A 17,173-nucleotide genomic window follows, 5' to 3' on the forward strand; every position below is an offset into this window, starting at 1 on the left:
ATAATGCCTTTAAGAGAACATAATTCTGTGTTTTTCATTAAAAACTATTGAAGCTATCCTATGTGGTCTGTTTAGACTGAAGAAGTGCCTATTTGATTTTTTTGTTTGTGAAATTCATATCATCCTATGTCCCTGTTAAACTCAGATATTTGACAATTATTGGCAAAATGGTCAACGAGGGTAATAAACACACCAGAACATGCAGGACAAATGACAGTCTGTAAAGCCCCATGCAAGCTCACTGATATTTCTCCAGAGATCTTTTGCCGATTCTTCCTCCTTTGCAGATAGAGTGTACTTTTTCCAGGTGCTGTCAAAAATAATAATAGTAATTTAATAAGTATAGTTATTGCTGAAACAGGAAGCACAGGTGTATAATGGAATCATTCCAGGCAACCTTAGTTCTTTTCCAGAGAGTGTAGCATTTACTGCATCCCAGCAAATGACAATTCCAACAAAATATATACAAAATAATAAATAATTAAAAGCCTTCAGAGTCTACTTCCAAATACTTTGTTCTTCTGTCAATATCTTAGCAAACATATAGACAATTCACACATCCAGCCTTGCTTGTGCCTGCTACCAATTACCAGACTTAAAGTGGTTCTAAAGGCTCAAGGTTTTTTACTTTCACGCATGCTATGCATGAAGATAAAAAGCCTTCTGTGTGTAGCAGCCCCCCAGCTCCCCCAACCACCCCTAACACTTACCTGAGCCTTCTCTTAATCCAGCGATGTCCACAAGAGCCTCGGTTCTCCAGGGCTCTCACTCCTGATTGTCAATCACAGCAAGTGAACCAATCAGGAGAGGGAGGGGGCAGGGCAGGGCCGAGCCATGGCTCTGTGTGTGAATGGACATGCAGAGCTGCAACTCGGGAGCACACCTGCTTGGGTGCCCCCATAGCAAACTGCTTGCTGTGGGGGTAACCGACAGGAAGGAGGGGCCAAGAGCACAGGCGAGAAGAAGAGGATCTGGGCTGCTCTGTGCAAAACCACTGCGCAGAGCAGGTAAGTACAGCATTTTTGTTTTTTTGTTTTTTTTTGTCCCATGATAGGGTGACCTAATTTCCCGTAGGTTCTGACTCATGCTGACACTCAACTGCATGGCTCTGAGGCTGAAACAAAGAAAGGAGAGGCAAGGAAGTTCTGAACAGAAAGTAGCATATCGGGGGATGAATTTAAACAGACACTCTCAGTTTGCCCTAAATAGGCAGAGTAGTAGTTCCTCTTTAACTTGAGAAACCTTTGTCTACACCTGCTCTCAGAGTAATAAAGACATGACTCCTGTAGGAGGTCTGGGCAGAAATGTTGTCAGGGTGGGGCAAAATCATATAATATTTGCATTACCTGTCATTCATAATGGAATGTATACATTGGATTGAATTATCTCCCAACATTTTTTACAGATTTTCTGTGGTGGCAGGGAAAAAAGAATCAGAAATTAGAAAGGCAGCATTATGTAAGGAAGGTAAAAAATGTGAACTGTCTTTAAAGCATTCCCATGTTGTGTTTGTGAGATTGAGCTACGGTGGGAAAGAGAATGAAGGTTGTTGAAGAGGAAGAGAAGTTGCTGTCAGTGGCAGACTAAATGAACAGGAAAAAGCTGCAGCTACAAATTTTGATGTTTTCAACTAGGAAATAAAATTAATGACAAATCTTATACTGACAATGTGTTAGGTAATGTGACCTTCAGGTCATCTGAATGAAATTCTAGTAACACTTTAATCCAGCAAGTAGGTTTTAATTTCATTGTCAGTGATTTCTTATTTAACAGGGAATGATTTAAATCAAAGATATACATGCAAGTATATATAATGACCAAAAGTGTTAAATTCATACGCTTGTAATTTATGAGCTTTGTAAAATGGTAAGAATAAGAAAAATATGATTTTATTTTCTATAGTACAAAGACATATGGATGTGGGTAAAGGGCATAGGACATCGAGCAGTAAGGGGTCTCATGATTTCTGACAGCGACCTCATCTCTCTCTCACCTAAATAGTGTTTTGAGAGTTATAATTTTTATAAACCATGAAAGTATTTGATATAGTAGAGTGGAGATTTCCTTGGAGAAATTCAGTTAAATCCAGTTGGGCCCTTTATTCATATCATAAATGTAACTGCTTTACTGCAATATTGTAGCAAAGGGCAAAACTAATTATAATAGCTCATTGTCATGTAGGTTACCTCTGGTAGCAGAGCTGTCATCTCTTACCTTATTTTTTCTTCCTTAGAGAATTTAAACAGCTTAAAAATTGGTGGCCTGGAAGAATGTGTAGCCTTATATTCTGATGATATTATACTGTGTCTTGTTGATTTTGACTCCTCTTTTACTACTGTTTTATATATTTTAATGTGTTTAAAAAACTCCCAGGTTTTAAGGTGAACTGATCTAATTCATTATTAATGATAGATTATACGCCCTTAAGGATTATTCATTACAAATTTTATATAAATGTGCACTCATTCAGCCTTTATTAAGAACACCTATACACTGCTAATTCATGCAATTATGTAATTAGCCAATCATGAGGCAGCTGCAGAATGCATAAAATCATGTGGAAACTAGAAACAGGTTGAGCTCGAGTTAATGTTTACATCAAACAACAATACTGGGAACAATACTTTGTCATTTTGGCAGTGATATGATTGCTGGGGCTAGATAGGCTGGCCTTAGCATTTTTTTTGCTGGCATTTTCATGCACAACATTGTGTAGAGTGTACTCAGAATGGTGTGGGAAAAAAAAAGCAAAAGTTCTGCAGTTCTGGAGTCTTGTTGATTAGAGAGGGCAGATGAGATTGGTCATCCTGGTTCCTTTTCACGGGAAGGCAATATTAACTAGATAACCATTCTTTACAACTGTGGTGGGCAGAAAAGCCTCTCTGGATTCACTGAATGTCAAACCTTCATGCAAATGTGCTACAATAGCAGACCACATCTGTTCCTAAGCTAAGAACAGAAAACTAAGGCCTCTTTCACACTGGGCAGACTCCGATTTGATCAGCAGGGGATCTGTCCACTGATCCCCTGCTGATCAGAGCAAAGCGGGAGGATGACAGGTCTGTGTATGCTCAACTTATGCCAAGCGGACACAGACACAGCTGCTCTGCTATATGGTTGGCTGGGGGTAAACAGACTCCACTGGCCATTTACACCCAGCTGCCCTCCAATCCAATTCACCTAAAAAGAGGGGAACAGATCCCCTTATGTTTTTTTTTTAGTGGGCCAGATAGGAGGATAGGACTGGAGGTAGGCGGGCAAAATTGTACACAAATCTATTTACACCCGCTGGTTCATGGGGTGAATGGAGGGTCCAATCAGTTCCCCCTGAAAAAACAGACCAGTGAACCTCATCGAACCCCCTGTGTGAAAGGGGCTCATCATACTAGAAAGCCAAAACTGTATATAGCCTTGTCTGATGAATCTCGGTTTCTACCAAAACACACAGATGGCGGGGCAGAGTTTGGCAATAGCATGAATCTATGAACCCAACCTATATCGTGCCAATAGTCCAGGCTGGTGGTATTATAGTTTAAGGAATGTTATCTTAGCACACTTTGGACTTGTTAATGTTAATAGCAATTAATAATCACTTGAATTTCACAGCATATTGTCCTGACAATATTCATACCTTTATAGTCACAATTAAGTAAGATTGTAGTTTTCCCAATCAAGTGCTCCTCCACCATATGTGGGAACTAGCATCAAATGTAGAGCTTTACAGCATACAGCCCCTTGCTTCCTTCTTTTTTTAAGTTTTTTTTAGCCCAGTTTTATTTAAAAGAATGTTCTATAACATGTGTTTCCCACACAGGGGTATTCATCATCAAAACAAATGAAACTAATATTCAGCCTCCTGGCTCTCTCATATATACACAATTCTGCCGCTCTGGCCTTCCACTTCAGGCTCACAGCTGTGTCCTACAGACTCCTTCCAAAATGGCTTTTAGCACACAGCTAGCAGCCCCTTGCTGCTTTGGCTTCCACCTCTCCTAGGTGGAGCCCTCCTGATTCCTGGGCAATGACCTCCTGTCTGCTGGGGTGGAGCCCAGAACCATGGTTAGGCCTCTACAAAAAGGCCTGCACACACCTGTGCAATCAGTGTGCTGGGGGTTCTGAAAACATGGACCCAGGATTGGAGATTTCATCCCTCCCAAATCACTTAGAAATCTCCAGGCCACAGGTCCCAAAACGGGCTTTACAAACCAAAGAGGAAACTTACAAACCAGCTTCCTCTGCATTAAGAGAACTGCCTGGAGCCCCTCAACCTGTATAGTTGAGAATCCTGGGTTATAACCGAGATTTTCACCGCGGCAGGATACCGCACTGCCACTATATGTATATATATACATATACATACATATATATATAGGTTAGCAATAGAGAATAATTAATAATATAATGCTCCCTGCAAGTGGCTGGCCATTGTTGTTGTACTATATGTAACCTACACATAAACATTACTGCAGAAACCAATGTCTTTTTAAAAAGGGAAATACATTTTCTGTAAACCCCTTATTATTATGGAGGAGTAATGTCTAGTCTTAATGTGATGAATAAAGCTCTATTATTTGAGTTATAAATAGTATTGAAAGGATACTTTGAAAAGTGATATTCTGACAGTACAATCTATATCCAACATCCTGTTCTTACATTCAGCTGCAAATATGACAGCATTTCCTTACATGAAGACAAATAATAAATTTAAACTGCAATACTGTCAACTATTTTCTAAATGATGAGGGAAAAGAAAGTAAAAGTTATTTTACCTAGGGTATAGACTTACTGTAAATGTGGATACGCTTTTTATAATGACTGAAATATAATTCATAGGATGTTTGCAGTACTTGTGATAAGCAAAAGACCCGCTACAGTCTTTGAAATCAAAAAAACACCTCCTTCATTGAAGTATTATGGTATCTCCCACTTATGATCACCTGGCAGTGAGATAAAGACCATGTGACGATTGTGTGCAATAGAGGCATGGACTCAGTACATGACAGCCATCTTGTTAGGTCTCATCCATGTTCTCTACTGTCCTCCCTCCTCCCTTTTGAATGGAATGTGAGTCTGTAAGGGAACGGAGGTCAAAAGGGCCACTTATTCTAAATAAAACACAGCTAGATGAGCTTCAGGGCTGTAAACTGCTAATCAGTCTGGCTCCAGGGGGTCTGCTTGAAAATCACTTTCCTCTGCCCGATTGTAAAACAATAACTCAGTCAGTCATGACCTGTTAGGCCATTAGAGCTAGAGTGTGCCATAAAACGTACATTCCATACGAGTCATTTTTCATACAATTCATAAACTTCAGCAGAAACTGGGCACATTAATATGAAGTATATATTCGGATAGATAATTTTAATATGAGTCACACAAGACCTTATATCACTATATTAGTACCTACAAGAGAGAAGAAAGCAGTCTCTTTTATCCTGGCTGACAAGGGTACGCTATGTTTGGTATCTTTGCGTTTGGAATATAATTCTAAATATTAATCTGCCAGTTGCTAGGATGCTACCTATTGAAGGTTATTGACCTTAGTATGAAATTGTAAGGGATTTGGTCATACTGCCTAACACCCATCCCCAAACTGGATCCTTGGTCATTTATTCTTAGGAGACACCCCTTTGAGATGATAGAAAAAGACTCACAGCCTGGAGAAAGAAAGCTCTCCTTTAACATCGATCAGGAACATCTAAGAGACTTGAGAGCCAAGGCAACCTTTTGTTCGGAGAATTGGATTCTGCTCAAACCAAGGACTTTTGCAAGTATTCTACCTTCTGAACTCCTTTCTTTTATTTCTCTGTTGTTTTATTTGCTCTATTTATATCTTTGTTACATCTTTTTCTGTAAATATTTTAATTGCACCATTTTGACCATTTTAGTAATAAATCCTATTTTCTGAAAAGTGTTGAACTATCTCTAAAGTTTTTAATGCAAACTAAAGAATCCCTGTCTCTTGAAGAGTGCTACTGTATGTAATAATCCTCTGAATATATCTGTCTGTGGTGACAGTGTGTATTACAGACGCTTATACCAATATCATAGTGTTACTGCTAAGATTTGTGAGTTTCCTCCTTCTCTGTAAAAAGATGGTGGTGGCAGTATGAAGGGTTAATGGTGTAATTAACCTGACCCAGTAACAATCGCTTTCAGGATGCTGGCACATAGATTGTTGTCCCGTGAGCTGGAAAATCTTTGAAGCAGGGCGCAGCTGAGATTGGCATTGTTACACAAGTGACAGCGCAGTGTGAGAGAGGCTGGTCCTTCGGTCACGAGTTGGTGAGAAGGGCTGGGGTTGGATGCTGCGTTCCATCACAGACCATAGGGTTACTGACCAGCAAATTCTACACAAGCAGTCAAGATATTGATTACTTGTGTAGAAAATACTGGCCAGCAACTCTCCTGATCCAGCAATTAGCTTTCCAACATTGATCCACCAAGAAGACTCAATTTTAAGTCCATTTAAGGGTCTTATTTTAGCTGAAGCCCTGATGAAAGGGGAGTTTTTTCTGACCCCGGAACGCATTGGCTGTTTTTTTTTAGTAAAAATGTATCTAAGATTAAATTGTATCCTTTTGTCTGGTGCTCCTACCATTACTTCAGGTTTTTTTGTTGGTAACCTGCTGGGGTATCCACTGGAGGGTAGCCCAGTCTGTTGTGAGCAGCCTAACCTAAGCTAGTGAATGTTTTTGGTCTCACTACTTTTTCTGAACTTGCATCAAAGTCCCAACGCCTCTTCAATGCTTTTTTCCTGGACTTAAAGGTCATAAAATTACATTGCAGCAGTTCTTACTTCTATCACTTAAAACTGAAAAAGGATCAGACCCATTCCCACCAAAATGATGCAAATGATTGGGAGAATTTTAAACCCCATTTATGGTGCAGAAAACTGCCATCAGTTTGCTGTTTCTACTTTTACTGTAAAGTCACAGCCAGGGAGAAGGACAAGACTTGCAAATGTTATTAAATAGCAGTATCGAAAAATTATGACACCTCTCATACCAGACAAGGCTGTTTTGTGTGTCAGAGCTGTGTAAATCTCAGAACTGGATGGACGGAAATGCAAGTAATTTATACATATCCTATATTTTAGGGAGAAGACTGGCTCTGGCATTGCAAACTCTGTATGATGCACTTCACCTGCCACTTTTGAAGGACACTTTATACTGTATGTATACACTGGTATAGGTCCCTTCAGGATTTGTGTGCCAGAATTCCATAAAAGGTGCATTTAATCACAGCTGACCCCATTCCTACCTGCATTTAACCTGCTTTATGTGGATTTTTCATTCTCATAGATTTGTATGGTAATCCATAATACATCTGAAACAGGGGCAGACTGACCATTTGGAAACTCGGGCACCGCCCGAGGGCCCGGGGTCAGTAGGGGGCCCTATGAGATGCCCCTGGTACCTTTTTCCTAGGCTTTTTTGAGGTTGGGCAAAGACACAGGGGCCCCATGATCCCCTATTTCCCGGGGGCCCCATGAGTTGTCAGTCCGCCCCTGATCTGAAGTGACCAAAAGCCTGACTGCACAGGTATTCAAATGGTTAGCCTGGACCTAAAGGCTGTACAACAGGGGAAAGTGGGCAAGTAGTCTGAAACAGGCTGACTGGGCCCAGACCATTGATCACAAAGCCAGGAACCAGGAGTCAGGAGCAAGAAACCAGGAGCACAGTCAAACATAAAAAAGGCCAGATTGTTGCAATATTTAGCTAGCAACTTGTTAAACCCCAGAATTATTGGCTATATGTAGAAAACAGTAGAAAACAGTGAATGCAGCTAAAGCTTTTTGGCCATTATATCCTTACTAATAGCTATAGGTAAGGCCATAACAGACAAAACATATTAGCAGTATTCACTGTGTTTTCTACATGTAGCCAACAAATAATTCTTATTTTGAAGTTTACCAAGATGCTGGCTAATATTTGCTAAGATCCAGGTGTACAGGGACTGCACAACCCAGCCACAGATCTCCTAATTAAGCAGTAGAGCTTGAGTATCGTATCCACTGATCTTACGAAAGGTTAGAGTAGGCTGTAAAGGATCAGAGAACCAAAAAATCAAGTCAGAAACTAGTAGCAAAGGCATTCTGATACCCCCCTCAAAATAGATGCCCCCTAATGAGCAACTGTTACAATAAAACATTCTTTTCAATAGGCCCAAACAGTACTGATCAATCAGCGCGTGTCCTTATGCAAATAAATGCTATGGTTCAGGATTGTGCACATGTGTAAGAACATACCTGAAAAATAAAGGCAACTTGTGCAAGTGTAGGAAGGCATGTAACCAAAAGCAGGGAGATGACAGTAAGTACCTGATATGTCCGAAATACAATTTTATTTTACACAGTTTATCTATTTTTACATAATTTGTCAGGGGGATCTCTTCTTATTTCAAGCAAGTGAGATGTGACTTCATTATTTCTTGAATCTTTTATACATTTTTGTAAAATCTCCCACTAAACTTAAAAAAAGACTCATTTTTCTGTGACAACATCAAATTACCTGTTTAACAATTTTTTTAAATATGATAGCAATAGATCTAACTGGAAATCTTTTGATGCTTAATACAAAAGGTAATATGTGGAACCCTAAATTACACTTCATTATTACACAAGATATTACTGAGGGCTATAATTAGATTTTAAATTAATTTGTTAAAGTTTCACAGGACCTGCATACTGTTAACATTACTTGCCTTTCAGAATGAATATTAAAAGTTATATTCTGTGCAAAAATATTACGAGGGAACCTATACATTAGAATGATTTTTCCTCCAAATTCTGTACAGAAAAAAAAACCTTTTTGAAAGAAACACGAGTCCTGGCTTGCTTTTAGGGGAATGGCAAAAGAGGCAACATCATTTGAGTTGCCCCTTTTCAAATGCATGTAGCAGGAAAAAATATTTTTTGGTTTGTATGTTTGCTTGTTCCCTCCTCTCTCTTCTCTTTGTTGTTCTGTGGATCCAACTGTCAAGTCTTTGTGGCGCAATGGTTTTGCCTAGTGGATGTCCTCATGGCTGGCTTTAGACTCCATAAAGGGGTGAAGAAGCTCATCCGGGGCCATTCAGCTTCAGCTACCACAGTAAGCTCCTTTCCTCTCCCCATCTACTGTTGTCATGGCCAATAATATTATGTTGTGTAGTCTCTGTTAACTGCTTCAGGACTGCCCTATAGCAGATATACGGCTACAGGCCTGCACAGGTGCACAAAATCACATATATATATGTGATTTTGCATTTCCGGGTAGGGGGGAAAAATGGTGGCTGCAGCTATCAATCACTGGGTCCCTGCCAGTAATTACTGCCGAGCATCTCCTACAGGGGGGAGATCTGTTAGTAAACAAAACAGTTCTCTCACCTGTCAGCTCCTGCACACTGCTTTGCATGGCTGTGCACAGCGCAGTCATTCAAAGCAGTGTGCTTACAGTGAAGCACATAGATACAGCTCCAAGTAAAACAGCACACAGCACACTGTTAACCCTTTGATCGCCCCTCATGTTAACTCATCCCTGCTCAGTGCCATTAGTACAGTGTCAGTGGTTTTTATTAGCACTGAGCACAGTATTGGTGTCACTGGGGATGTCAGTGACACCAAGTCAGTTCCCCCCAGTGTCAGAATGCCTGCCGCAGTCCCACAGTCCTGCTATAAGTCACTGATTATTAGTAAAAAAAAAATAAAATCCCAGTATACATACCTCATTTGTAAACACTATAACTTTCAGAAAACCAATTAATTTACATGTATTGGGTTTTTGTTTTAGCAAAGACATGTAGCAGAATACATTTTGGCCTAAATTTATGACAAAATTCGATTTTTAAAAATTTTTGTGGTTTATGCGTTTTGTTAATCTGGTACACAAGAGATGAGACAAACATACCTGGGTTCAGTTCAAGGTAGGTCCGGTGAACAATAGAAAAGTTAGGGTGCCAAATTCAAATCTCATTGCAGCCAATGTCCATATTTGGTCAATGATGTCCCCCAGAAGACACCTTTGTTTACTCTTAGCAGCAGGTCATTCAGTTGTCAAGATGTCATTCAGCAAAAGTAAGTGGCAAGAGCACATCATGTCAGTGGGTGGCAGGATTTTTTTTTGGTGGGCATCAGGCATCATTCATCATGACTCACATGGATCTGCATCATTGGAGGACATTGTTGACAATGGATTTACAATGTGGGACTTTTCTTTTACTAAAGGACTTGGTAGAAAAAAAAGTATCAGTCCATTTATATACTGTGTACCCTTTTTTGTGAATGAGAAATTGTGGTAACAGTATCTGGGGCTCCCCTTTGTGTTAAAGGGAGATTCCAGGTTTCAATAAGTCCTCCACCTGAAGATCCCTACAACCACTGTGCTCATCAACATGAGGACAAGGTTCTTTGACAGAAGGGATCACACACGTTTGTTTCTTGGGGCGTTCCCCTTTAAAATCTATCGTATACCAGACTTAAAGGATCTAGTATGCGGACCACAAATGATTTTTGTTTTCGCAATTCCTTAGTTTAATTTTCTAGGCTGAATGGGTCTAATGGGGATTGCTTATGGCTGTTAGGAAGCCAACCGTTGCCGGCCTCCTGATAATCATCCAGAGGGGAAGCTGTCACATTTATCAGTGTTAGCAATACTGCTTCAAAATGTTTCACTTCCTGCTGCCACTGGAGGTTCGACATAACTGAACACCAATTTTGTTCCGTCAAATGCCACACCTCCAAACACGTGGTATGTGCAGGTGTGTGCAGCCATCCTGTTCAAATGAAAGGAGATCAGTTGCATGGACCTGCAGGGCCGTGGATAAGGGGATACCACTAGTTCTCCTGTATGGGGCCCAGGCCAGCAGGGGGGCCCAGGAAGCTGGGTGAATTGGATGTGGGCAGGGAGGGTGATCAGCATGGTGGGGGGCATTAAATGGAACCAATGCCCTGTATGGCTCTCTCTGCAGCATCTGAAGGCTGGATTCTTCTTCTCTCCCTCTCGAGAGCCATATAGAGGATTGATTGACGATTATCTTCCCTGTGCACATCTGATTCACCCAGATGCCTGGGCCCCCACAGTGCCGGCTTCCCTCCTCTCCTTCCCTCCGGCAGCTGCAAGCACACAATAGAATCCTTCAGGATGGAGAGTGGGGGAAGAGCCTGATAAATATATCACATTAACCAGCCCCTTCCTTTCCTGAATGAACATATCGGTACTGATCACCGACTGTGTTCATTTATAACTGCAGCATAGTAAACTGTATTTTTTTTTTTTTTTTAAGGGGGCCCTGTCAGGTTGGCTTTTTAGGGCCCTGCGGTTTCTAACAGCAGCCCTGTGGACCTGCATGGATCTCCAAGGACATCCCTGACTGTACATCTGATGCATGGATCAGAATGCTGAAAGATTACAATCTGATCTATGCATTGGACTCACACGGATGTATACTCCAGGACGCACTTGAAGATCAGGACCATGCAGCCAGCTGCCTGTCATTGATTTGATTTAAGTCTGCCCACAAATCTAATTTTAGTAATTGGTAAACTAAAGATTGACTACACATTGACAATGTTTTCTCAAGGGAATGAATTTTAATGAATTTTAAGTTGCATCAAAATATCCTGCTTCAACTGCAGATGGAGCTGCAGGTTAAGTGATTAATTGGGAAACTGCTCAGATTTTAAATCAGGGACCTACCAATGATCAAGAGAGGAGTTCTTTATGTGTTGCTGTATTTAGAATTCCTATTGGCCTTAGAATTACAGCTGTACTGAGAATTACACACAGGAACAAGTACCTTCTCATCCTTGACAATTATTAGGGAAGTTGAGCTAGGATAGCTCAAGTGGGATGATGTAATGTTGGAGCAACTACACTAGCAGTATGGGAAATTGCATGTGATGTGGACAGGAATCCAACCACATTCCTATTAAAGTAACATGTTTGCAGTGCAATGCGAGCCCATTCATTTTGTATGGACTCAATTTGTACTGCACCTGCATGAAAAAGATACAGGCATCTTTTTTTTTGTTGCATCAGAATCAGGTCGCATGGATATGAACACTTATGCGACAGATTCTTGCAATCGCACTGAGTTTTGCTCCCTGTTTCGGTGTGTTAATACTTTAACATTGAAACTGGTGGCAGATCGCATGCAAGGAGTGTGATTTCAATGCGGTGTGGATAACGGTCAGGTTTTGCTGTGTTTCCCACACAGCATATATGTGAACCGGGGTTAAAGCATGTCTATTATTGAACAAATCATTGAACAAATGCCAAAAGCATTCTCCCAGTCATCATAATTTCTGACGGTGTTTTGCTTAATCTTGTGCACATGATGTGGTATTTTCCTCATTAACGTACTTTGTGATTGAGGTAATTGATGGTGGCTGAACATCTAGGCCTTTTTTTTTACAAATAGACCCCTGTATGTATTAGTCAGAGATGCAGTATATCTGTTTCCCCATGTATTCAACTGTTTGACTAAAGTGCCAGTTGGAAAAATGTAAACTAAAAACTGGTATGTATAGGATGGCTGCATTGGTTGTCTTTTTTCGATTTTTGTTTACCTGGTGATCCCTTCAGTAGTAAATATAACAGAACAAAATTGAACAAATAAAAGAAGTTGATGTTTACAGTTTACATGGACTTTAAATTCAACCTATGCTTTGCCAATATAGGGCAAATCACCAGTCTTTTAACTTGAATACATTGTGTTTTAAAGTGTTACTAAACCCACAACAGTAAAATCAGCCTGTATTTGCAATAAAGCATGCTTGTTATCAGGGGTGGACTGACCATTTGGAAACTCGGGCACTGCCTCAGGGCTTGGGGTCAGTAGGGGGCCCCATGAGATGCCCCTGGTACCTTTTTCATAGGCTTTTTTGAGTTTGGGTAAGGACACAGGGGCCCATGATCCCCTATTGCCCGGGGGCCCCATGAATTGTCAGTCCGCCCCTGCTTGTTATACTCATTGTGGAGCCTAAGGTGTTAATCCTCTGCATTGTGTAAAAAGGCCATTGATTCTTTCTTCTCTGTTCCTCCCCTTTTTCAAGAGACCACCTCTTATCTCCTGATGAGACAGACGGAACCATAGGCATTTTGCATGCACTCAGTTTGGTGAGTATTGCTAGAGAGTTTTTTTTTTTTTTCTTGGGAGAGTACATGTAAACAGCACATGGCCAATCAGCACTGTCCAGACAGGTGAGTGGTTTTACATCTTCCTAGAGCAGAAAGAAAAAAACTCCTACTACAAACTTTAGCTAGTGCTTGGCTGAATACTGAAGCCAAAAGACTGCTCTAATGTCTGATGAGAAAAGGTATTTAGCAGTTTATATTTCCTGAAATAATTGCACTTTCACATTCTGTGTACTGTGGGAGACCAGATATCGTGGATGTAGGGTCCGGGGTTTAGTAACACTTTATGTTCATAGATATAAAGGAAGATGTGTTGATCATAACAACCAACAACCAGCCATTTTTCTAATGCAAGACATTAAAAAGTAGTATTAACTGCTGCTAATGTCAAAGACACTATTTCCATTCAGACACTTACTACATCCAAGACTTAAATTGGAACTATCATTATATTTCTTTTTTATGTGAATTTCATGGATGCTATGTAACATGTCAATGTAACAAATACATAAACATTACCTTTTAGAGATTATAGTACTCTTTCTATAAATGCCTTTATTTGCTATTCAATATGATTTTTGTTAAAGCAGAATTAAACCTAAAACCAAAAACGAAAAACGTAATACATTGCAACTTACCAATCCTTAGATGTGGTGGCGGCTGCATTAGTTTTTTTTTTAGACATTTTTCCCTCTGTATTCACATGGTGATATAGCCAGTAACACACCTCCTGCATTATACAGCACCACTCTGCATGAAGGAGCACAGGAGGAAGATTTGGACATCAATATTGTAGGTCTGGGGGGAGTGTTAGAAGTATAGCAGATTTAATTACAATAACAAATTGGAGCTACACTCCAGTTAATACTTCATAATCAGTTACAGCAAACAGTTTTTTTCAATTTTAGTATACAGGGTTTACATAAATACATAAAAGCTGACCATTTTAAACACCCTGCCAGTTTGTGCAGTTTGGTCTGTCTCATCCCTGTAGCTGCAGGATAACTTTTTTGCTGAAAAATAGCAGACTTACTGGCTGGATCACTAGATGAAAACAGAAGAAAGACAGCCTAAAAAAGAAAACTAATGCAGCCTTAACATCTTAAGAATTGGTAAGCTGAATATATTACATGTTTGCTTTTGGGTTTACTACTACTTTAAGGCATTATTCAGTGCAGTTCTTGGCTATTATCACTAATGTCTGACACAGATCAACCCCTACTCTCATCTTTTGATGCAAAGGGGTTGATTTACTAAAGGCAAATAGGCTGTTCAGTTTGCAAGGGAATTTTCCCAGAGATTAGTTAATGCGGTGAAATGTCACTTTACAAAAAATACCCAATCGTGCATTGAAATAAAAAAAAAACAACATAATTTTAACTTGCATATGATTGGATGATGGAGTTCACATAGCTTCACCTCATTTATTAATCTCTGGGGAAAATTCCCTTGCAAAGTGAAAACAGCCTATTTGCCTTTAATAAATCAGCATGACTGTTGCAGGGCTGTTCACTGGGGAAGAGGGAACTGAGGAAAGGTTTCCTTTTGCTGGAGAAGACTGATGGCATCTTCTCAGCCTAGGCACAGGTATAGCTCAAGGACTTCATTTTATTGATAATAGGTGCCATTTACAAAAAAAAATCCTTGTTCCCTATTCCTAACCCACAGAATCCCATTCAATGAGGCCAGAGACAGCAGACAGAACATGACATGGGTTCTAATCCTCCCCACTTTATCCAAAGCCATGGACAAAAAAATATTTTGGCTGGAGTTTGGCTTTAAATATTGAGCAAATTATCTCTTAGAGCAATATGTTGATAAGCTACGGATTAAACTCTTGTGAAGCAATGCCTTATAGATTTGATTCTGTTAAATCATCCTTTGCCTGTTGTGACCTTGAAGGAGAGAGAATTGCAATTTTCTTTACCCTGCTGGAAAATGTAACCTAGATTTTTGATCTATGAACTGTTTATAGCCCACAACCATGATAACTCATTCCATTTCTGAATAAATCATGCTAGCAATGTCTAAGTTAGTTGTCTTGTAATATACTACTTCAGCTGTGTATTACTATTACTGCTTTCTAAATGGTGGGACTGGTCCCTGTAGGAGCCTACTAATGTAAATACGCCATAAATGATTTGTATGTACACTCTAAAATATTGTTTGTTTAATAGAACAGTAAACCGAAGTGAGCAAAGCATTTTACAAGCTCAATTTTCTTCTAACATCTATCATGTTAATTAAATAGCCACCAGATAGATGGTCCTTGGATGTATGCTGATAGAAGGATCACATATTTCCCCCCACCCCCCAGAGACATTCTAGAGATATACTTTTAAAGTGGACCTGGTGTATTTGAACTTCACTGCCTAGTGCAAGCTTGAGATAGAGTAACTACAAAGTCACGAAAACCCATGATTGGTTTTAAGAAATATTCTTTAATCTGTCTCACCCAATTAAATCTGATACGGACTGAAGAAACTAATGGAAGCACTAGAAACTTTTCTCAAAAGAGAAGACCTTTAGCAATAGTAAATGAGGAACTTACACAAGTATTTGTGCATTATTGTAGATGTGCTGTCCAGTGCTGCTGCAGCTTATTCCAGGCTGAAGCAACCTGAAATGTATCTATAGACCTGACATTTTTTAGCTTTGGATAGAGTTGGGAGGGAGTTCTTGCTTGAGGTGATTGAGTACTGCTTGGACCTTGAAGAAGGGGACATACCCAAAGCTTGTTCTGAAAATTGTATGTTAGTGCAAATAAAAAAGTATCACAAACAGTACTCAGTTGTTTCTGTGGCAGGAGCTCTTAAACTTTTTAATCCAAGGACCCAAATAATAACATTATTACCATACTAGAACCCAAGAAAAATGTTACCAAAAAGTCAACAAAGCCAAACAAAGAAAAATAGCAATTACTGAATAACATGTTATGGACCCTTTACACTAGGGTTCCACTGATATCGATAACAGTATTAGTATCGTGGTGATACTGAGCATTTGCACAAGTACTCATACTCGTGCAAATGCTCCGATACACTTGCGGTGCCGTTTGAGCCCATACAGAATGAATGGGTTCAAATCGTACTGCAAAAGAATTGCATGCGATTTAAAAAGGAATCCTGTCCGAATCACATGCAGTTTTCCCCACATCACATGCAGTTTTGCTCCTGTGTTAACCCTGGCTTCTCATACTAACCTCAGCATGGGATCACACAGGAGCAGTGCGGGAAACAGCATGTGATTTGGACAGGAATCACACCGCATTCCTGTTTAAATCACATGCAATCCTTTGTCATTAATTTTGTATAGGCTCAAATCACACCGCAAAGGTATCAATACTTGGTATTGGTGAGTACTTGACTGAAAGTATCCATATTCATACTCGCTGGTAAAAAAAATTGGTATTGGTGCAACCCTGCTTTACACTAAAGCTAAAAAAATAAATTATTTCTTAGATTTCTTTTTAACATTTTCAACTAACTCCGTGGTTTTTTCACCTCACAACCTTTCCTGTGCAATTCCTTTCACTCACCCACCACATCTCCCACCTTGCCACCATTTTAGCACCAATGAGCTGAACTTACTTGGGTTTAGTTCCCAATAGAAAACTGAAGTTTGGGTGCCAAATTTGGACTCAAATAAAGTCAATGGGAGCTGAAAAAACAACAATGGCCATTTTCTTGGTTAATAGGCAAGGGACTGTTAAACAAATGCCATGGAATGTTAGGCACTGCCCTAGGGAACATGTACCAAAGCAATGAAACATTAAAAAAAATAGAAAAGGTCCACAGGGTAGTTTAGGAAAGGTAAGGTGCTCTATATACAGACAATAGCAAACAAGGAACCTTTGTTTATTAAAAAAGTAAAATGTTAATGCATTTACATATGTAAAACCAGTGTCTGCCTTAAAAACACATATATGACCACACTAAAGATAGCCACCATGTATTTCCGGTGCAAGAAGTGACATCAAATCAGAAGTAACTTACCAACGCATTTCATCATAGCTCCTGATGATGTCATTTCCTATGATGAAAATAGCTTTGAAGAGAAAC

The sequence above is a fragment of the Staurois parvus genome, unplaced genomic scaffold (assembly GCF_062004578.1).
Source record: "Staurois parvus isolate SC_StPar_1 unplaced genomic scaffold, SC_StPar_1.0 ptg000299l, whole genome shotgun sequence".
In the NCBI taxonomy this organism is placed as follows: domain Eukaryota; kingdom Metazoa; phylum Chordata; class Amphibia; order Anura; family Ranidae; genus Staurois; species Staurois parvus.